The 23722-nt window shown below is 43.7% G+C and overlaps 1 protein-coding gene across 2 annotated transcripts in view; it reads left to right on the top strand.

Annotated features, from left to right (window-relative positions):
- LOC124554098 overlaps positions 1 to 23722 on the top strand; it is a 207078-nt gene that overhangs the window by 143196 nt on the left and 40160 nt on the right. The window lies entirely within an intron of this gene.

Genomic DNA, 23722 nt, shown 5'->3' with positions numbered 1-23722 from the left:
GGCACGGGTTCCCAGGTAGATGCCGTGTTTCTTGACTTCCGCAAGGCGTTCGATACAGTTCCCCATAGTCGTTTAATGAACAAAGTAAGAGCATATGGACTATCAGACCAATTGTGTGATTGGATTGAAGAGTTCCTAGATAACAGAACGCAGCATGTCATTCTCAATGGAGAGAAGTCTTCCGAAGTAAGAGTGATTTCAGGTGTGCCGCAGGGGAGTGTCGTAGGACCGTTGCTATTCACAATATACATAAATGACCATGTCGATAACATGGGAAGTTCACTGAGGTTTTTTGCGGATGATACTGTGGTATATCGAGAGGTTGTAACAGTGGAAAATTGTACTGAAATGCAGGAGGATCTGCAGCGAATTGACGCATGGTGCAGAGAATGGCAATTGAATCTCAATGTAGACAAGTGTAATGTGCTGCGAATACATAGAAAGATAGATCCCTCATCATTTAGCTACAATACGGCAGGTCAGCAACTGGAAGCAGTTAATACCATAAATTATCTGGGAGTACGCATTGGGAGTGATTTAAAATGAAATTATCGTATAAAGTTGATCATCGGTAAAGCAGATGCCAGATTGAGATTCGTTGGAAGAATCCTAAGGAAATTAATCCGAAAACAAAGGAAGTAGGTTACAGTACGCTTGTTCGCCCACTGCTTGAATACTGCTCAACAGTGTGGGATCCGTACCAGGTACGGCTGATAGAAGAGATAGAGAAGATCCAACGGAGAGCAGCGCGCTTCGTTACAGGATCATTTAGTAATCGCGAAAGCGTTACGGAGATGATAGACAAACTCCAGTGGAAGACTCTGCAGGAGAGACGCTCAGTAGCTCGGTACGGGCTTTTGTTGACGTTTCGAGAACATTCCTTCACCGAAGAGTCAAGCAGTATATTGCTCCCTCCTACGTATATCTCGCGAAGAGACCGTGAAGATAAAATCAGAGAGATTAGAGCCCACACAGAGGCATACCGACAATCCTTCTTTCCACGAACAATACGAGGCTGGAATAGAAGGGAGAACCGATAGAGGTACTCAAGGTACCCTCCGCCACACACCGTCAGGTGGCTTGCGGAGAATGGAGGTAGATGTAGATGTAGATGCAAAACTGTCCATGTCCTCCATAACCGGTTTTGAGAAAAGTGGAAAAACTGTTTTCACTTTTGCGTGCAACTGAAATGGACATGGATAGTTTTGAACCTGACTAGGTGTACATGAGGAGAGGATATGGAGTGAACGTAAAACTGTGTATCCAGTTTTAATTTCTTTTAATATTTCTGAAGGTACATGGTGTAACAACTGACAAACTGCAATCCACTTAATACATCATATCTGGAACAATGTCATCATCTTCTCCTGGTAGGTATTCTGATTCAACTCATGCCCCTGACCCGCTGGAACCTACTAATGTCATGTACCACGACAGGGATTCACGTTCCCTCCAGGACTCACCGTAGTGTTTCTGGAGGAGTTTTGAAACATGCTCCAGTTTCTTTTCATTAATAGGAACGACCGTGTTCGTAATGCAGCTCGAGTTTGTGTGTCCTAAGTGTTTCCCACGTTTGCATACGGACACTGGTAGGTTGATTTCAGGATTATAATTAGGCTCCCCTCGGACTTTTATAGCATTCTGAGAATCACGTATGATGATCACTCGTTTTACTTTCGTTATCTGGAAGGGGAATGATGCTGCGGGTTTAGTGATGTTTTGAATGACTCCTTTCCTGTCAGCTACCTTCGAGTCTCTTCAGTAGCATGTGAAGGGTCCCATACTGTTCCAACATGGTACGGTACTCGGATGGCTGAACTATCACTTCTCGTTTCCGCAGTTGCCTTTCGATGTGCCCAAAAACTCTATCAGGAGGCATGAATGAATATCCAGTTACGCGATAAATAACTTCCGTTTTGAAACTTCCTGGCAGATTAAAACTGTGTGCCCGATCGAGACTCGAACTCGGGACCTTTGCCTTTCGCGGGCAAGTGCTCTACCAACTGAGCTACCCAAGCACGACTCACTGCCAGGAAGTTTCATATCAGCGCACACTCCGCTGCAGAGTGAAAATCTCATTCTGGAAACATCCCCCAGGCTGTGGCTAAGCCATGTCTCCGCTATATCCTTTGTTTCAGGAGTGCTAGTTCTGCAAGGTTCGCAGGAGAGCTTCTGTAAAGTTTGGAAGGTAGGAGACGAGGTACTGGCAGAAGTAAAGCTGTGAGGACGGGGCGTGAGTCGTGCTTCGGTAGCTCAGATGGTAGAGCACTTGCCCGCGAAAGGCAAAGGTCCCGAATTCGAGTCTCGGTCGGGCACACAGTTTTAGTCTGCCAGGAAGTTTCATATCAGCGCACACTCCGCTGCAGAGTGAAAATCTCATTCTGGGAACTTCTGTTTTATTTACTCCTGGCGCATGTTTGTACATCCAGTGACACAGCATTGAGACGACTATTGTGTTCTTATTTTGTCCAGGGCATCCATCGGCAATTAATCTCAAAGTTAGTATGTTGCTCGTGTCTGTATGGCACAAACGGTGGTAAAGAGCTGAACACATATTTCATTTGACCCCTTCTTACATTCCATGTTCAAGCCAAGTGGGAATCGAGACATTATTAGTGGTTAACTTTGATTTAGAGGAACCTACTACAATGGCAAAATTGTATAGGTATAATTGCCTACTGTAATCGACACTCTGATCAGGTATTTTTTGACAAGGGTTAATTCTTTTGGCAGTCAGAGGACATTGTCAGAAGGTTGTCTTGCTTCTCCTTCAGCAGTGAATAGAAACTGTTTGCTTTAAAGTTATGAATAGAGATGGGCAAACTCGTTCATCCTTGGGAACTAGTTCACTGCTGATCGTTCTTTTTTGGGAATCGTTCATTTTTACTCGTTCACCGTTCATTTGTGCTTGGTATACGGTTCTTACGAAAAACTGAAAACTAGTAGTGTAGGTGACTGAAGGATGGAGGGCACCAAGAGGGGGCACTTGCCTCCCCCCTGGAGTATAGAGTTTTTATTAATTACAGAATTCTTACACACTTTTAGAAGTAATTTCTGTGATTCTGCAGAACCTCTCGTTTAGCCAACCGTAGCCTTGTGTGGCTGATCGCAGGGATATCATAAAGGGTGGCGCACGGAAAACCGGCCCCGAGTACAGACTGATCGCCAATTATGGACGATGTGTTGCCCGTTACGAGCAGACACAACAAACAGACAAATACGTAATAATTAGGCAATGAAGAAATAACAAGCTAATGCAAGCGACAATTGGCAAACAATCGATGACGATGTGTAGAGAGCTGGAGAAGAGAACATGAAAATCTCACGCGACGGGCATGGGCTATAGCTCATGTAGTGTTGTAAACCTGTTGGTTTCCCAACTTCATAGACCACAAGTGTCTTGTATAAAATTCTTCGTTTCGGCTTCCACTACATAGCTATGCTACGTTGTAATCAATAATCGTTTACACCCTATATATACTTCACGTTGTCTCTGAGTTCGTAGGCAAAGTAGAGACTTTATGGAAGCATAAAATAAAATGTGGTTTTCTCGTACTTGCGCCACATGCTTAGTAAAAATTACGTTTTTATGTTGGATTATTAAAGCTAATGCAGCAATAATAGTAATAATTAAGTTCGTAGTATTAACGTTTTTGGTTTGAAAGCTCCTCCTTAACAAATGTTTTTGAGATAATAAGTAAATACGATTTTATGGCAATGTCTTTTAAAATGGAGAGGAACCGCTTTTCCTACTGAGCAAAAATGACCCACAACCCACTTTTTTTTTTTTAAAGAAACTAAACTAGCAGGTAATGCAAATTGGAAACAACCAAACTTAAAAATAATTAGGGCCTTCCTAAATGTAATGTTTTGTATATGAAAGATACACGAAAATCGTTTTATATGAATTTTCTTACACTAAAAATTGAGCAAATTATTGAAAGTTAGCTGCTAAATCAAGTCGATGAAACCAAAAAAATACATGAAAAAAAAAACTTGCCTTGTTATAAGTATGTCTTCTGCTATTCATCGATATAATGAAGTGAGCTGATATGCCCTTTTGTTACCTGAAAAGACGTACCTATCACATACAACGTAATTTTTATGTAATTTACTTAACTATAAAATACTTTTTGATTACCGGTCGTGGACGCTGAATAGCCAGAACCAAGTGCAAGAACAGTCTGGAACACATGTAAAATAGGCGAGCGCAGTGAACGAAACGCACAACTGGATACTGGACTAACTAGGAGCAGTGGGCAGTGGAACTGAGACAGGCGGTCGTGCGAAGAACGACGATGGAGGCCGAGGCTGAGACGAGCACGCGACCGAGGCTGGAACGACAACTGCCCAAGTGACCGCCGCGACCGAAGTGAACTATGAACCGATCGTTCCTCGTTCCCGGGAACTATAAGTAGACCGCCGCGACCGAATTGAACGAACTATGAACCGATCGTTCCTCGGAATTCGTTCCTCGGTCCTTTCGTTCATCTTGGTCAACCGTTCCTTTGCACCCGTTTGTTCGCGAACTACCCATCTCTAGTTATGAAGTCCCTTTCGACCCATAAGTTGAGCTTGCTTAACGTCACACTTTTCAGTTTTGACCTGCTCCAAAAGTCTGAGACACGTGGAACAAACATCTGTTTTTGGAGACCCAAATCCAATGTTAAATTTTGTACTAAATGTGTTCCTAAAAAAATTTGGCGTGATTCGCTTTTCCGTAGTAACCACGGAATTGTAATGTCGCTCCATCTTTGTAATGTTGAAGAGTCGCAGGTAAATACACGCGACAGCTTTTCTCCCTGCATTACAGTCACATGACACCAGCCTTCAATGCGATTTGTCAAAAGGGACAAGGCAAATTTTGCACCCAACTTACATGGACAGTTTTGAATCTAACCACACTTTTCGTGAGCTGTTTTCCATAGGACCTGGAGAGCTTTCTGCATAAATAGCATTTCAAGCATGTGTAAAATGTCATGCTTTACAATCCAGAGCTGACAACTCAATTTTTTTGAAAAGTAGACATGGACAGTTTTGCATCCAAGTGACTCAAGTATAGGTGGCGCAAAAGTAGTAGTAGTCCAGTTGCACTGGCGGGGTGAACTGGATAACAAGATTTCCGATGTGAAGAAAACGATTTTCAGTACAGCTGGTGTGCTTTATCTTCACACCGGCGTTCTTCAAAAACAGTTGCTGAAAATGACGAACAAAAATCTACGCGACGAGGTTGGCAGAGACATGTGAGGGGAAATACTGACGCAATCGGCGTTCGGCGCTACCAACAGAAAGTCGTTTAGCTTCTTTACGAAATTTTGGCACTACAACTGCTTGGTCGTTAGCGTTTGCAGAAATGAAAAAACAGAAAAACAAAAAGAGAACAGAGAACTCGATATGAAGTGTTCTGACAAATCCGATATGTGACGAAACCGAACGACGGGCCCATCTGACGCCTTCTATTGTCCCAGTTACATGCGTTTACCATTGTTAGCAAAGTGGCTGTCACCAGGCGTGAACACGCATCGTTTTCCTTTCAATTCCTGCTCTCAGGGGGATAAGCAGGCTGCTAGCTTGTTGATGTACAGAGTATCTAATAATAAGTCAATAATTAAATAATCAGCTCGAAAACTGGCAGCTGATATTTTAGAATGAAATTTTCACTCTACAGCGGAGTGTGCGTTGATATGAAACTTCCTGGCAGATTAAAACTGTGTGCCGGACCGAGACTCGAACTCGGGACCTTTGCCTTTCGCGGGCAAGTGCTCTACCACTTTTTTTAAAATCTCATTTTGTGCTGTATTGTTCGTTGAATTTGTTCGTGGCGGACGACCGATGACGCCTGTTCAGGTTGATCGTTGATTCGTTCACTCAGTTTTTTATTTATTTATTTATTTATTTTTACAGAGGGTAGCTAAACCCTCTGACCGAACATGCTGAACCACTGAGCTACCCAAGCAAGACTCACGTCCCGTCCTCACAGCTTTAATTCCGCCAGTACCTCGTCTCCTACCTTCCAAACTTCACAGAAGCTCTCCTGCGAACCATGCAGAACTAGCACTCCTGAAAGAAAGCATATTGTGGAGACATGGCTTACCCACAGCCTGGGGAATGTTTCCAGAATGAGATTTTCACTCTGCAGTGGCACACAGTTTTAGTCTGCCAGGAAGTTTCATATCAGCGCACACTCCGCTGCAGAGTGAAAATCTCATTCTGGAAACATCCCCCAGGCTGTGGCTAAGCCATGTCTCCGCAACATCCTTTCTTTCAGGAGTGCTAGTTCTGCAAGGTTCGCAGGAGAGCTTCTGTGAAGTTTGGAAGGTAGCAGACGAGGTACTGGCGGAATTAAAGCTGTGAGGGCGGGGCGTGAGTCGTGCTTGGACAGCTCAGGTGGTAGAGCACTTGCCCGCGAATGGCAAAGGTCCCGAGTTCGAGCCTCGGCCCGGCACACAGTTTTAATCTGCTCGGAAGTTTCAGCTGATTTTTTTATAGGCCACTGGGTCAATATATTTTACGTCGATATATCCATTGCTTTTTTCGGTATATCCAGAGCAACTAATGACACCTTTTGAAATATCGACATATCGGTTGCTCGATATTTTTAAAAAAATCAACAGTTTTACCATAGGGCAGTTGCAGTGGGATGCGTAGCCAGTTTGTCATCTACATCTGCATCTATACATACATTCCGTAAGCCAAATTATGGTGCATAGTGGAGGGTACCTTGTACCACTGCTAGTCACTTCCTTTCCTGTTCCACTCGCAGATGTGGCTAAGGAGAAACGACTGTCTTTATGCGTCTGTACAAGCCCTGCTCTAGGGGTAGTGTCTTTGATTCGGTCCCGGGTTCGTATCCCGTCAGTACTTAAATTTTGATTAATAATCAGCATTGGCGGCCGAAGACTTCCGGCATAAGAAGTCAGCCTCGTTCTGTCTACGGCCTTGTCAAAGATGGTGGAGGAGCGGATAGAGGTTCAGGGCACTCTCTTGTCCTAGGGGTGGGAAATTGCCCCTAAAGGCGGAAGAATCAGCAATGATCAACGACATGAGGATGCAAAAGGCAATGGAAACCACTGCATTAAAGACACGTAACGTGTATCCACAGGACATGTGGCCTGTAATTGAAGAAGTGTCATGATGATCTCTCCATTGGCAAAAGATTCCGGAATAGTCCCCCATTCGGATCTCCGGGAGGGGACTGCCAATGGGGAGGTTACCATGAGAAAAAGATTGAATAATCAACAAAAGGATAACGTTCTACGAGTCGGGGCGTGGAATGTCAGAAGCTTGAACGTGGTAAGGAAACAAGAAAACCTGAAAAGGGAAATGCAAAGGCTCAATCTAGATATAGTAGGGCTCCGTGAAGTGAAATGGAAAGAAAAGAAGGATTTCTGGTCAGATGAGTGTAGGGTAATATCAACAGCAACAGAAAATGGTCTAACGGGAGTAGGATTCGTTATGAATAGACAGGTAGGGGGCAAAGAGTGTGTTACTATGAACAGTTCTGTGATAGGGTCGTTCTTAACAGACTCCATAGAAAACCAACATCGACAACGATAGGGAGGTATATACATGCCGACATCGCAAACTGAAGATGAGGAGACAGAGGAAGTACATGAGGATATTGAAATGGTAATACAGTACGTAAAAGGAGATGTCATGGGGGACTGGAATGCAATTATAGGGGAAAGAGTGGAAGGAAAGGTTACAGGAGAATATGGGCTTGGGACAAGGAATGAGAGAGGAGAAAGACTTATTGAGTTCTGTATTAAATTTAAGCTAGTAATAGTGAATACCCTGCTCAAGACTCACAAGAGGAGGAGGTATACTCGGAAAAGGCCGGGTGATACGGGAAGGTTTCAGTTAGATTACATCATGGTCAGACAGAGATTCCGAAATCAGATACTGGATTGTAAGGCGTACCCAGGAGGAGATAGAGACTCAGATTACAATGTGGTGATGTTGAACAGTAGGCTGAAGTTTAAGATATCAATCAGAAAGAATCAATACACGAAGAAGTGGGATATGGAAATACTAAGGAATGACGCGACACACTTGAAGTTCTCTAAGGCTATAGATATAGCAATAAGGAATAGCTTAGTAGGCAGTACAGTTGAAGAGGAATGGACATCTCTAAAAAGGGCAATCACAGAAGTTGGAAAGAAAAGCATAGGAACTAAGAAGGTAACTGCGGAGAAACCATGAGTAACAGAAGAAATAGTTCAGTTCATCGATGAAAGGAGGAACTACAAAAATGTTCCGGGAAACTCAGTAATACAGAAATACAAGAACCTGAGGAATGAAATAAGAAGGAGGTGCAGAGAGGCAAAGACGAAGTGGTTGCATGAAAAATGCGAATAAATCGAAAACGAAATGATTATCGGAAGGACATACAGCAAAGTCAAAACAAAAATCGACGACACTGAAATCAAGGGCGGTAACATTAAGAGTGCAACGGGAATTCCACTATTAAATGCAGGGGAGAAAGCGAATTGGTAGAAAGCATACATTGAAAGCCTCTATGAGGGGGAAGATATGTCTGACGTAATAGAAGGAGAATCAGAAGTCGATTTAGAAGAGATAGGGAATCCAGTATCAGAATCAGAATTTAAAAGAGCTTTGGAGTACTTAAGCTCAAGTAAGGCAGAAGGGATGGATAACATTGTATCAGAGTTTCTAAGATCATTGGGGGAAGTGGCAACAAAACGACTATTCACGTTGGTGTGTAGAAAACGTGATTCTGCCGACATACCGTCTGATTTACGGTAAAGTATCATCCACACAATTGCGAAGACTGCAAAAGCTGACAAGTGCGAGAATTATCGAACAATCAGCTTAACAGCTCATGCATCCAAGTTGCTGACGAGAATAATATGCAGAAGAATGGAAAAGAAAGTTGAGGATGTGCTACATAACGATCAGTTTGGCTTTAGAAAAGGTAAAGGCGCGAGAGGCAATTTTGACGTTACAGTTGATAATGGAAGCAAGACTACAGAAAAATCGAGACACGTTCATAGGATTTATCGACATGTAAAAAACGTTCGACAATGTAAAATGGTGCAAGATGTTCGAAATTTTGAGAAAAATAGGGGTAAGCAATAGGGAGACTTGGGTAATATACTACATGTACAAGGGTCAGGAGGGAATAACAACATTGGACGACGAAGAACGAAGTGCCCGGTTTAAAAAGGGTGCTATGGAAATGTGTGGTAAGTCCTATGGGACCAAACTGCTGAGGACATCGATCGCTAGGGAAGTAGTCTTTCACCCCTACTCTTCAATCTGTACATCGCAGAAGGAATGGTGGAAATAAAAGAAATATTTAGGAGTGGAATTAAAATTTAAAGTGAAAAGATATGAGTGATACGATTCGCTGATGACATTGCTATTCTGAGTAAAAGAGAAGAAGAATTACATATTCTGCTGAATGGAATGAACAGTCTAATGGGTACAGAGTATGGATTGAGAATAAATCGAAGAAAGACGAAAGTAGTGAGATGTAGCAGAAATGGAAATAGCGAGAAACTTAACATCAGAATTCTGCTACCTAGGCAGCAAAATAATCAATGACGGGCGGAGCAAGGAGGACACCAAAAGAAGACTAGCTATGACGAAAAGGGCTTTCCTGGCCAAGAGAAGTCTACTCGAATCAAACATGGGCCATAATTTTAGGAAGAAATTTCTGAGAATGTACGTCTGAAGCACAGTATTGTATTGTTTCGAAACATGTACTGTGGGAAAACAGCAACGGAAGGGAATCGAAGCATTTGAGAGGTGGTGCTACAGACGAATGTTGAAAATTAGTTGGACTGATAAGGTAAGGAACGAGGAGGTTCTGTGCAGAATCGGAGAGGAAAGCAATATGTGGAAAATACTGATAGGGAGAAGGGACAACAGGATGATAGGACATCTGCTAAGACATGAGGGAATGACTTCCATGGTACTAGAGGGAGCTGTAGAGAGCAAAAACTGTGGAGGAAGACAGAGATGGGAATACACACAGCAAATAATTGGGGACGTACGTTGCAAGTGCTACTCTGAGATGAAGAGGTTAGCACAGGAGAGGGATTCGTGGCGGACCGCACAAGCCAGTAGACTGGTAAAAAAAAAAAAAAAAAAAAAAAAAAAAAAGTGGATATCTTTTCTGTCGACATACTTATAGAGGGTGTCCGAAAAGTCTTTCTCTGATTACATAAATTGATAACTCAGGCTAGAAGTAAGATACAAATATGAAAGTGGTGTCTAATTGTGTACAAATAATCACAGTTTTTTTCGCACATCAGTAAACTTCCACATGAGCACCCTTGGTAGCACGTAGCACATCTAGGCGATATTCAGTTTCCGCCCACACATTAGCCACCATCACTGGAGGGATCGATTCAACGACTGTGGTTATCCGTTGCCGCAGGGTTTCAAGATCCGGTACACGTGTTCAGTAGACCTCGTCCTTGACATAACCCCATAAAAAGAAGTCTAGTGGGGTTATGTCAGGAGAGCGTGGAGGCCAAACCTTTCGCCCATCACGACCAATCTATCGCCGAGGAAAGGTCATATCGAGATAGGCACGGACGTCCAAACCCCAATGAGGCGGTGCACCGTCTTGCTGAAACAAGACATCGGGGTGATACTGGAGCAGCTGAGGAACAGCATACAGTTGCAACATGTCCAGATACTCTGCAGATGTGACGGTAGCCTCAGCGAAGAAGAATGGCCCGATAATTAGATCGTGCAATAGCGCACATCAAACATTCACCTGTGGACTGCCTCTGGTGCACTCCGTGACCTCGCCAGGGGGTTGTGAACACCAAATGCCCACATTCTGGCGATTCACTACTCCACTGACAAAATAGGTCGCTTCGTCGGAAAAGGAAATTCGTCTGAGATAGCCATCATCGTCCTCCATACGTGACAGAATTTCGACCGCGAAGTCATATCGACGTGTACTGTCATTGGGCAACGAGGCCTGAACGATTTGCACTTTGTATGCACGAAACAATAAACGTTTGTGTAAAATGTCACGGAGAGAGCTTTTTGGCATCTGTAATTCACGTGAGGCCCTGCGCACCGATTTCTTCGGACTTGGCAGAAAAGACTGCCTTACAGCTTCCACCCTGTCTGCTGAGGTTCTCGGTCGACCATACCTCGGAAGGTCAGCAACCGACCCTGTGTTCTCGAACTTCTCATACCAGGCTTTAATGCTCTTGACATCAGGTGGATTCCTTCCAAATGTTGTCTGGAAGTGTCTCTGCACTGTGATTGGTGATCGTGTCTCATGGTACCACAGGACACACTGTGCCTTCTCCTGATTGGTTGACATGGCTTCTTGGGCACTGCACCTCATCCACTACTTACGTACTGCGAACATAAAACAGAAAAAAAAAAACGTTGATAGTTGTAAACAAATCGTTACAAGTTTCATATTTGTATCTTACTTCAGGCCCGAGTTATCAATTTATGTAATTAGGGAAAGACTTTTCGGACATCCTGTACTTTTTTCGCTATATCGAGATCTGGTAATTGTTTTAAATTTAGATGTATCAGATTCGCGATACTTTTAAAAATATCTGCAGTCCTACCGTAGGGCAGTTGTAGTGGGATGCATAGCCAGTATGCGATCTGCATCTGTATCTACACATACATTCTGTAAGCCAATCTATGGTGCATAGCGGAGGGTACCTTTACTAATGCTAGTCACTTCCTTTCCTGTTCCACGCGCAAATGTGGCGACGGAGAAACGACTGTCTTTTATGCGTCCGCACGAGCCCTGATTTCCCTGGTCTTGCCTTCGTAGTCCTTACGGCCACAGTTAGGATAAAGCCGTCGGAACACGGACCGCGCATTCGAACGTTGAGCGCGCCGAGCTTCCTGCGTCATTGCATGCAAGAAGCACCCTGAGGAGTGTTTCCGACCGTGAAGGGCAATTAATATCTAGCATGTCGAATATTCTGACCATGCATCTGGAAATAGACCGATGAGGTGTAAAATGACGCCAAATGTCGTTAGTTCAGTGTCACGAGACACCATTTTGGCCTTTATTTGAAGTCCATGTGTATGTAGTCCAGCGAATTGCAGATCTATCGAACACCCGTCGTTTATTGTACGGGTTATGTCTTTCATATTTGCAAATAATTTTTCGGTTAAAAACAGCAAGGAATTGATCAACAATATTCAAACTGTAAGATTTACACCTGACACTAGACTGGTTTCCTTTGACATCGTCCGTCTTTATGCAAATGTCCCGGTCGATGTAACCATAGCCCTTGTAAAAAAAGAATCTACTAAAACATAAAAAAAACTAAGTGAAATTCAGATTGCTGAACTGATTAGTTTGCTTAAAGTCGTTTTGAAATACAATTATTTCACGTTCAATGGGAAAATGCGTGTACAACCAGATGGATTAGCAATGGGTAGTCCTCTCCCTGGTATTTTGGCAGATGTTTCCATCAACGCTCTGGAAATAAACGTTCTTCAATTCAAGTTCACAATTACGCCACAAAATCCGCTATTATGCACGTTATGTTGACGACATTATCATTGCTTTTGACGGTACTGATCATGAGTTAGAGCTTCTCTTCGATACTTTCAATGGCCTACATGAAAAAAATTTCCTTCACAAAAGAACATCAGAATGAAAAAGGTGAACTTAACTTTCTTGATTTAACAATTTCTATACAGAATAGTTCCTCCAATTTCAACATCTTCAAACGTATTCAGATAATGTCATCCCTGCTGACTCAACTCATCCAAAAGCTCATAAACTGGCGTTTTTTCATTCTGCCACTCACTGTACGGTAACTACTACTATCAACATAAAGAATTGAATGTCATCAAAGCGATTGCGGATAATAAATTGTACAATCAGAATATGAATGATTACATCTTCAGTAAGAAAACTTCCCAAAACTGTTCGACTTTGAGCAACAACCTCCCCACAGATAGCAAAGAAGCTAAAAAATTTACTTCTATTTCTTTGTTGGGTAATATATCGTATAGGATAAAACGTCTTCTAATGAAAAAATATAACGGCAACGTCTCCTTCTCTACAGACAGTAGTTTAAAGAGAAATCTTGTGCATTCAGTAGAGATCGCCGGCGATTGGTTTTCCAATTCAGGGGTTTACAAACTAACCTGTAATAACTGTCCTTCATATTATATTGGTCAAACAGGCAGAGCTGTGAAAACTAGATATAAAGAACACCTATTAGGTAAAAAAGGAGCGAATATACACAGTTCTACTTTTGCTGAACACCTGCTGATAGCCAGTCATACGCCTAAACATTTAGAAGACACTGTTATCCTACACAGAGAAGTCAAAGGGCGTAGATTAGATCTGTGGGAAGAGTTACAAATTTTCAAACATCATGAGCTCAATGACGGTAATATACTGAACGACCAGTTGAACCTTGCTTGTAGACAATTTTTCGAAGGCTTTAAACCTGTACTGTTTACGGTACAACATTAATGCTGGTAACCTTAGTGGTTTATTTCCTCAGGAAGCTGTGATGCACCTTGAGTGCTTAAAGCTCACTACCCCTTATGTAATAGTGGTTTTGTCACGATGTATGTTTGCTACTACATCGGCCCTTTGTGATTTTGCCTGGCTCTAAAATTTTGTTTTCCCTGTGAATGTGTATTAACAGGATCATGTACCAGTGTTCATAATTCTTTCTTGACAAGAGCCGTTATTGTCAATTTTAAAGTTCTGACATATATACCGTTTGTGCGCTGCACTAATATAGTAATGTAATTTTTTATATTTTGGCTGTATATGCCACTGGGCCTAAGTTTCTCGGCGTAAGCACCACCTGCCTTTTTTGATGTACTACATTAATTGTACCAGTGCTCCCATACTGTTATATCGGGAGTGTTAAACGCCTTCCCTTTTTATTGTCACTCTACCTAAGGACGTTATCAATACTGATAATTTACACGTTGCCTTTGTACGCCAATTGGCACATGGTTCGCGCCACCTGCCCTGTTTTCAGAGTAACTACGCTCGCCGATTACACTCAGTCGGTTGTGAGCTCTGCAAGATCCATGAACTATTTTGTATTTATGTGACAAACCCTAATTCTAGGGCTATATTTCATTTTTGACAACTGGATCTATGCCGACATTTGAAAAAACGGCGATGGTACATTAGTCCTTACTAATGTAAAATTGTAAGTATCACTCGTCGTTATCATACTTCTGTAATGCAAGAGTTATCTAATTGTGTTAAAAGTTATTCTTGGCTTAAATTTCATACTTTTCTAATGTAAGCTATGATGTTCATTGTCCTTAGGCTACCTTCTGAAGAAGACAAATTTATATTTGTTGAAACCTAGGTAAAGAATGTCTTTATCCATTGCAACTGGTCGGCTATTTATAATTTTATTACGTGGAACCGTTGCTGTTGTGCGGCTACGTTTAAAATATTGTAGTATCGATAGTATTTGTTGAAGTTTGTACACTTAGTTCATTTTAACATCTTGTGGCTAGAACATAGTGTGGTGGGTATTACACGGCATAGCACAGCACTTTCGACGTGTGAGTCGTTTTTAGCAGGGAATCTGTACATTCTTTTTAAAGAAATGTTCAGGATATATCTGTACAAACTTTTATTACAGCGTTATGTATCCATTTGGAGTAAATCGGTCAAGAACTTTTCGAAACTTTTTCTAAGAATGTTTCCTCTGTAGGTATTGTAATGTACCAGGTGATCAAAAAGTCAGTATAAATTTGAAAACTTAATAAACCATGGAATAACGTAGATAGAGGGGTAAAAATTGACACACATGCTTGGAATGACATGGGGTTTTATTAGAACCAAAAAAAAAAAAAAGTATTGCTAGACGCGTGAAAGATCTCTTGCGCGCGTCGTTTGGTGATGATCGTGTGCTCAGCCGCCACTCTCGTCATGCTTGGCCTCCCAGGTCCCCAGACCTCAGTCCGTGCGATTATTGGCTTTGGGGTTACCTGAAGCCGCAAGTGTATCGTGATCGACCGACATCTCTAGGGATGCTGAAAGACAACATCCAGCGCCAATGCCTCACCATAACTCCAGACATGCTTTACAGTGCTGTTTACAACATTATTCCTCGACTACAGCTATTGTTAAGGAATGATGGAGGACATATTGAGCATTTCCTGTGAAGAACATCATCTTTGCTTTCTCTCACTTTGTTATGCTAATTATTGCTATTCTGATCAGATGAAGCGCCATCTGTCGGTCATTTTTTGAATTTTTGTATTTTTTTGGTTCTAATAAAACCCCATGTCATTCCAAGCATGTGTGTCAATTTGTACCTCTCTATCTACATTATTCCGTGATTTATTCAGTTTTCAAATTTATACTGACTTTTTGATCACCTGGCACATATGTATACAGTGAGGTGATGAAAGCCATGGCATAGCGATATACACATGTACGGATGGCAAGCGTATCATTTTCATTCAGGTGATTCATTTGTAAGTATTTCTGACGAGATTATGGCCGCATGATGCTAATTAACGCACTTCGAGCGCGTAACAGTAGTTAGAGCTAGACGCATGGTACATTCCATTTCGGAAATTGTTAGCGAATTCAGTATCTCAAGGTCCACAGTGTCAAGAGCGTGCCGAGAAATTACACATTTCAGGCGTCACGCCACACCATGGACAACGCCGTTGGCGACGGCCTTCACTTAACCACTGAGAGGAGAGCTGTATGCGTAGACTTGTCAGTGCTAGCAGACAAGCAATGCTGCACGAAATCACCGCAGAAACCAATATGGGCCGTACTACGAACGTATCTGTTAGGAGATTGCAGCGAAATGTGGCTTTAAGGCAGCAGATCACTGGTGCAAGTGGCTTTGCTAACAGCATGACATCGCCTTCAGCACCTCCCGTGGGCTCGTAACCATATTGGTTGGACGGTAGACGATTGGCCTGGTTAGATGAGTCCAGATTTCAGTTGGTGATGGTAGGGTTCGAGAGTGGCGCAGACCCCACAAAGCCACGGATCCGAGTTGTCAGAAAGGCATTGTGCAAGCTGGTCGTGGCTCCATACTGGTGTGCGCCGTGTTTGCATGGAATGGACTGGGTCCTCCGGATGTTCGGCTACTTGGGGAACGTTTTCAGCAATGCATGGACGTCATGTTACCGAACAGTGGTGGTGGAATTTATCTGATTGGAAGTGCTCCCTGCCACAGGCCAGAGTTTTTTCAATTGGTGTGAAGAACATTCCGGATATTTCGAAAGAAACATTTGACCACTGAGATCGCCTGACATAAATGACAAAGAACGTTTATGGGACATGATCGAGAGGTCAGTTCGTGCAGCCGGCCGCGGTGGTCTAGCGGTTCTAGGCGCGCAGTCCGGAACCGCGCGACTGCTACGGTCGCAGGTTCGAATCCTGCCTCGGGCATGGATGTGTGTGATGTCCTTAGGTTCGTTAGGTTTAAGTAGTTCTAAGTTCTAGGGGACTGATGACCACAGATGTTAAGTCCCATAGTGCTCAGAGCCATTTGAAACATTTTTTCAGTTCGTGCAGAAAATCCTGCACTGGCAACACTTCTGAAGGTACGAGGTGCATTCAAGTTCTAAGGCCTCCGATTTTTTTTCTCCAGACTGGAAAGAGATAGAAACATGCGCATTGTTTTAAAATGAGGCCGCGTTCATTGTCAATACATCCCAGAGATGTCAGCACCCTACGGCAGATGGAATTTTACCGCCAGCGGCGAGAATGAGAACTGTTTTAAATAGTTAAAATGGCGACGTTTTCCTTACTTGAACAGCGTGCAATCATTCGTTTTCTGAATTTGCGTGGTGTGAAACGAATTGAAATTCATCGACAGTTGAAGGAGACATGTGGTGATGGAGTTATGGATGTGTCGAAAGTGCGTTCGTGGGTGCGACAGTTTAATGAAGGCAGAACATCGTGTGACAACAAACCGAAACAACCTCGGGCTCGCACAAGCTGGTCTGACGACATGATCGACAAAGTGGAGAGAATTGTTTTGGGGGATTGTCGAATGACTGTTGAACAGATCGCCTCCAGAGTTGGTATTTCTGTGGGTTCTGTGCACACAATCCTGCACGACGACCTGAAAATGCGAAAAGTGTCATCCAGGTGGGTGCCACGAATGCTGACGGACGACCACACGGCTGCCACTGTGGCACGTTGCCAAGCAATGTTCACCTGCTATGACAGCACGAATGGGACTTTCTTTTCGTCGGTTGTTACAATGGATGAGACGTGGATGCCATTTTTCAATCCAGAAACAAAGCGCCAGTCAGCTCAATGGAAGCACACAGATTCACCGCCACCAAAAAAATTTCCGGTAACCGCCAGTGCTGAAAAAAGTATGGTGTCCACATTCTGGGACAGCGAGGGTGTAATCCTTACCCAAAGAGCGCTACGGTAACAGGTGCATCCTACGAAAATGTTTTGAAGAACAAATTCCTTCCTGCACTGCAACAAAAACGTCCGGGAAGGGCTGCGCGCGTGCTGTTTCACCGAGACAACGCACCTGCACATCGAGCTAACGTTACGCAACAGTTTCTTCGTGATAACAACTTTGAAGTGATTCCTCGTGCTCCCTACTCACCTGACCTGGCTCCTAGTGACTTTTGGCTTTTTCCAACAATGAAAGACACTCTCCGTGGCCGCACATTCACCAGCCGTGCTGCTATTGCCTCAGCGATTTTCCAGTGGCCAGAACAGTCTCCTAAAGAAGCCTTCGCCGCTGCCACGGAATCATGGCGTCAGCGTTGTGAAAAATGTGTACGTCTGCAGGGCGATTACGTCGAGAAGTAACGCCAGTTTCATCGATTTCGGGTAAGTAGTTAATTAGAAAAAAAATCGGAGACCTTGGAACTTGAATGCACCTCGTATGAAGGGCTGTGGTGGAAACACGGCTCAGTGCTCGTGCCCGGGACTGCCAGCGACCTGTTGCGTCCATGACACGTCGCGTTGTCGCACTACGGCAGGCGAAAGAAGATGTGACACGATATTAGCAAGCGTCGCACTTTTTCCACCTCTGTGGATATCATATACATATTTAAAATATGTATCCTACGGGTTTCCAAATGTTGCTTAGAGTGTCATGTAAAAGTCTGAAGTAAATGTATCAACAAAGTTTCAATAGTTTTGGTAATAAGGCCGATTTGTGTTTATACAGGGTGTTCCAAAAAGGTACGGCCAAACTTTCAGGAAACATTCCTCACACACAAATAAAGAAAATATGTTATGTGGACATGTGTCCGAAAACGCTTACTTTCCATGTTAGAACTCATTTTATTACTTCTATTGAAATGTTGACTTCGGTATTTGTGTTGACATGCGACTCATTGCTCTACAGTACTAGCATCAAGCACATCAGTACGTAGCATCAACAGGTTAGTGTTCATCACGAACCTGGTTTTGCAGTCAGTGCAATGTTTACAAATGCGGAGTTGGCAGATGCCCATTTGATGTACGGATTAGCACGGGGCAATAGCCGTGGCGCGGTACGTTTGTATCGAGACAGATTTCCAGAACGAAGGTGTCCCGACAGGAAGACGTTGGAAGCAAATTGATCGGCGTCTTAGGGAGCACGGAACATTCCAGCCAATGACTCGCGACTGGGGAAGACCTAGAACGACGAGGAAACCTGCAACGGACGAGGCAATTCTTCCTGCAGTTGACGATAACCCTAATGTCAGCGTCAGAGAAGTTGCTGCTGTACAAGGTAACGTTGACCACGTCACTGTATGGAGAGTGCTACGGGAGAACCAGTTGTTTCCGTACCGTGTACAGCGTGTGCAGGCACTATCAGCAGCTGATTGGCCTCCACGGGTACACTTCTGCGAATGGTTCATCCGACAATGCGTCAGTCCTCATTTCAGTACAAATGTTTTTACGGATGAGGCTTCATTCCAACGTGATCAAATTGTAGATATTCACAATCAACATGTGTGGGCTGACGAGAATCCGCACGCAATTGTGAAATCACGTCATCGACACAGATTTTCTGTGAACGTTTTGGCAGGCATTGTCGGTGATGTCTCGATTGGGCCCCATGTTCTTCCACCTACGCTCAATGGAGCACGTTATCACGATTTCATACGGGATACTCTACCTGTGCTGCTAGAACATGTGCCTTTACAAGTACGACACAACATGTGGTTCACGCACGATGCAGCTCCTGCACATTTCAGTCGAAGTGTTCGTACGTTTCTCAACAACAGATTCGGTGACCGACGGATTGGTAGAGGCGGACCAATTCCGTGGCCTCCACGCTCTCCTGACCTCAACCCTCTTGACTTTCATTTATGGGGGCATTTGAAAGCTCTCGTCTATGCAACCCCGGTACCAAATGTAGAGACTCTTCGTGCTCGTACTGTGGACGGCTGTGATACAATACGCCATTCTCCAGGGCTGCATCAGCGCATCAGGGACTCCATGCGATGGAGGATGGATGCATGTATCCTCGCTAACGGAGGACATTTTGAACATTTTATGTAACAAAGAGAAGTAATAAAATGAGCTGTGACATGGAAAGTAAGCGTTTCCAGACACATGTCCACGTGACATATTTTCTTTCTTTGTGTGTGTGGAATGTTTGCTGAAAGTTTGGCGGTATCATTTTGTAACACCCGGTATAAACACATCCAAAAAGTTTTGCATCACCTCGGTTCGAAGCATTCCGGAACCCGTACAGAAAATTGAAATAGAGATCAACATAAACATCATTTCTGCCCTTTTTATTGCTCATGAAAACCACAAATTCCATGTTGTACCACCATACAGCGAGACCTTCACAGGTGGTGGTCCAGATTGTTCTACTCACCGGTACCTCTAATAGCCAGTAGCACATCCCCTTGCATCGATGCCTGTATTCGTCGTGGCATACTATCCACAAGTTCATCAAGGCACTGTTGGTCCACATTGTCCCACTCCTCAACGTCTGTAAGTAGGCTGTTTATGTTTTCTTATTGCCAAGGTTACGTAGCGCTCTGTATCAAAATCACTGGCTGTGCTGTGTGCAGTCTGTGGCTAGTTTGCATTGTTGTCTGCCATTGTAGTGTTGGGCAGCGGCAGCTGGATGTGAACATCGCGTAGCGTTGCGCAGTTGGAGGTGAGCCGCCAGCAGTGGTGGATGTGGGGAGAGAGATGGCGGAGTTTTGAAATTTGTCATGAAGGGGACGTTACATATATGTAACGTCCCCATACGTTCTAGCAGCACAGGTAAAGTATCCCATATGAAATCGTGATAACGTGCTCCATTGAGCGTAGGTGGAAGAACGAGGGGCCCAATCAAGACATCACCAACAATGCCTGCCCAAACGTTCATATGTAACGTCCCCTTTGAACAATTGTACATGACTGTCCTTAAACTGACACACAATATTTTTTATTTTAGCGCAACGCAATCTGACTTTCAAAAACCCTACAAATGAATGGCCCTGACTAACATTAAACTATGCGTTTCACAAATCGCTTACCTCACAAAAATCTTGGTTACTCGAACTACTGCAATACAGCGAGCGCCACTACTGCCAGCTAAATAAAAGATTCAAACTACAGAAGGCACTAACTACTGATAGGCATAGTTAGCAAATGAAAGATATTAATAGAGAACAAACAATGTATTTACCTTAATATCATCTCATATATATATATATAGCAGTTCATGACAAATTTCAAAACTCCGCCATCTCTCTCCCCACATCCACCACTGCTGGCGGCTCACCTCCAACTGCGCAATGCTACGCGCTGTTAACATCCAGCTGCCACTGCCCAACACTACAATGGCAGTCAACAATGCAAACTAGCCACAGACTGCACACAGCACAGCCAGTGATTTTCACACAGAGCGCTACGTGGCGTTACCAATAATAAAACCTAAACAGCCTACTTACACATCGATTCGACGTAGATCCCTAAAAGTGGTTGAAAGGTCATATCGTCCCAAAACAGCCGTTTTCAATCCATCCCAGACATGTCGATAGGGTTCATGTCTGGAGATCATGCTGGCCACTCTAGTCGAGCGATGTCGTTATCCTGAGGGAAGTCATTCACAAGATGCGCATGATGGGGGAGCGAATTGGCGTCCATCAAGACGAATGCCTCGCCAATATGCTGCCGATACGGTTCCACTATCAGTCGGAGGATGGCATTAACGTATTGTACAACCGTTATGGCGCATTCCATGACCACCACCGGCGTAGGTCACCCCCACATAATGCCACCCCTTGCTGCGCTCGCTGCACGATGTGTCTGAGGCGTTCAGCCTGACTGGGTTGCCTCCAAACACATCTCCGAACATTGTCTGGTTGAAGGCATAAGCGACACTCGTCCATGAAGAGAATGCGATGCCAATCCTGAGCGGTCCATTTGGCATGTTGTTGGGCTCATCTGTACCATGTTGCACGGTGTCGCAGTTGCAAAGATAGACCTCACCACGGACGTCAGGAGACAAGTTGCACATCACGCAGCCTATTGCGCACAGTTTGAGTCTTAACACGAGGTCTTTTTTCTGCACAAAAAGCATTATTCGACATGGTGGCGTTGCTGTCAGCGTTTCTCCGAACCATAATCCGTAGGTAGCGGTCATCCACTGCAGTAGTAGCCCTCGGGCGGCCTGAGCGAGGCATGTCATTGACAGTTCCTGTCTTGCTGTATCTCCTCCATGTGCGAACAGCACTGTTCTGGTTCAGTCAGAGACGCCTGGACACTTCCCCTGTTGAGAGCCCTTCATGGCACAAAGTAACAATGCAGACGTGATCGAACCGCGATATTGACCATCTAGGCATGGCTGAACTCCAGACAACACGAGCCATGTACCTCCTTCCTGGCGGAATGACTGGAACTGATCGGCTGTCGGACCCCCTCCATCTAATAGGCGCTGCTCATGTATACACATTTGGGTGGGTTTAGTGACATCTCTGAACAGTCAAAGGGACTGTATGATACAATATCCACAGTCAACATCTATCTTCAGGAGTTCTGGAAACTGGGGTGATGCAAAAACTTTTTTGATATGTGTAGTATTACAGATAAGTAACGATAATATTATGAGTACTACACTGGTAATGAGCACAGTATCACTACCACAGACGTGGTGGTACTTTTTCTCATATATACTGTCAGCTGAAGTCCCTTGTCGATGTAGTAAGGTTGTTGTTGTTGTTGTTGTTGTTGTGGTCTTCAGTCCTGAGACTGGTTTGTTGCAGCTCTCCATGCTACTCTATCCCGTGCAAGCTTCTTCATCTCCCAGTACCTACTGCAACCTACATCCTTCTGAATCTGCTTACTGTACTCATCTCTTGGTCTCCCTCTACGAGTTTTACCCTCCACGCTGGCCTCCAATGCTAAACTTGTGATCCCTTGATGCCTCGGGACATGTCCTACCAACCGATCCCTTCTTCTGGTCAAGTTGTGCTACAAACTTCTCTTCTCCCCAATCCTATTCAATACCTCCTCATTAGTTACGTGATCCACCCATCTAATCTTCAGCATTCTTCTGCAGCATTCTTCTTCGAAAGCTTCTATTCTCTTCTTGTCCAAAGTATTTATCGTCCACGTTTCACTTCCATACATAGCTGCACTCCATACAAATACTTTCAGAAACGACTTCCTGACACTTAAATCTATACCCGACCTTAACAAATTTCTCTTCTTTAGAAACGCTTTCCTTGCCGTTGCCAGTCTACATTTTATATTCTATCCACTTCGATCATCATCAATTATTTTGCTCCCCAAATACCGAAACTCATTTACTACTTTAAGCGTCTCATTTCCTAATCTAGTTCCCCTAGAATCACACGACTTAATTCGACTACATTCCATTATCCTCGTTTTGCTTTTGTTGATGTTCATCTTATACCCTCCTTTCAAGACACTGTCCATTCCGTTCAGCTGCTCTTCCAAGTAATTTGCTGTCTCTGACAGAATTACAATATCATCGGCGAACCTCAAAGTTTTTATTTCTTCTCCATGGATTTTAATACCTGCTCCGAATTTTTCTTTTGTTTCCTTCACTGCTTGCTCAATATGCAGATTGAATAACATTGGGGAGAGGCTACAACCCTGTCTCACTCCCTTCCCAACCACTGCTTCCCTTTCATGCCCCTCGACTCTTATAACTGCCATCTGGTTTCTGTACAAATTGTAAATAGCCTTTTGATCCCTGTATTTTACCCCTTCCACCTTCAGAATTTGAAAGAGAGTATTCCAGTCTACATTGTGAAAAGCTTTCTCTAATGCTAGAAAAAGAGTTTGCCTTTCCTTAATGTTTCTTCTAAGATAAGCCGTAAGGTCAGTATTGCCTCACGTGTTCCAACATTTCTACGGAATCCAAACTGATCTTCCCCGAGGTCGGCTTCTACCAGTTTTTCCATTCGTGTGTAAAGAATTCGCATTAGTATTTCGCAGCTCGGACTTATTAAACTGATAGTTCGGTAATTTTCACATCTGTCAGCACCTGCTTTCTTTGTGATTGGAATTATTATATTCTTCTTGAAGTCTGAGGTTATTTCGTCTGTCTCATACATCTTGCTCAGATGGTAGAGTTTTGTTAGGACTGGCTCTCCCTAGGCCGTCAGTAGTTCTAATGGAATGATGTCTACTCCCGGGGCCTTGTTTCGCCTCAGGTCTTTCAGTCCGCTGTCAAACTCTTTGCGCAGTATCGTATCTCCCATTTCATCTTCACCTAGATCCTCTTCCATTTTCATAATATTGTCCTCAAGTACAACGCCCTTGTATAGACCCTCTATATAC

The sequence above is a fragment of the Schistocerca americana genome, chromosome 11 (assembly GCF_021461395.2).
Source record: "Schistocerca americana isolate TAMUIC-IGC-003095 chromosome 11, iqSchAmer2.1, whole genome shotgun sequence".
Lineage (NCBI taxonomy): Eukaryota > Metazoa > Arthropoda > Insecta > Orthoptera > Acrididae > Schistocerca > Schistocerca americana.
This window is presented reverse-complemented; position numbering and strand designations above follow the sequence as displayed.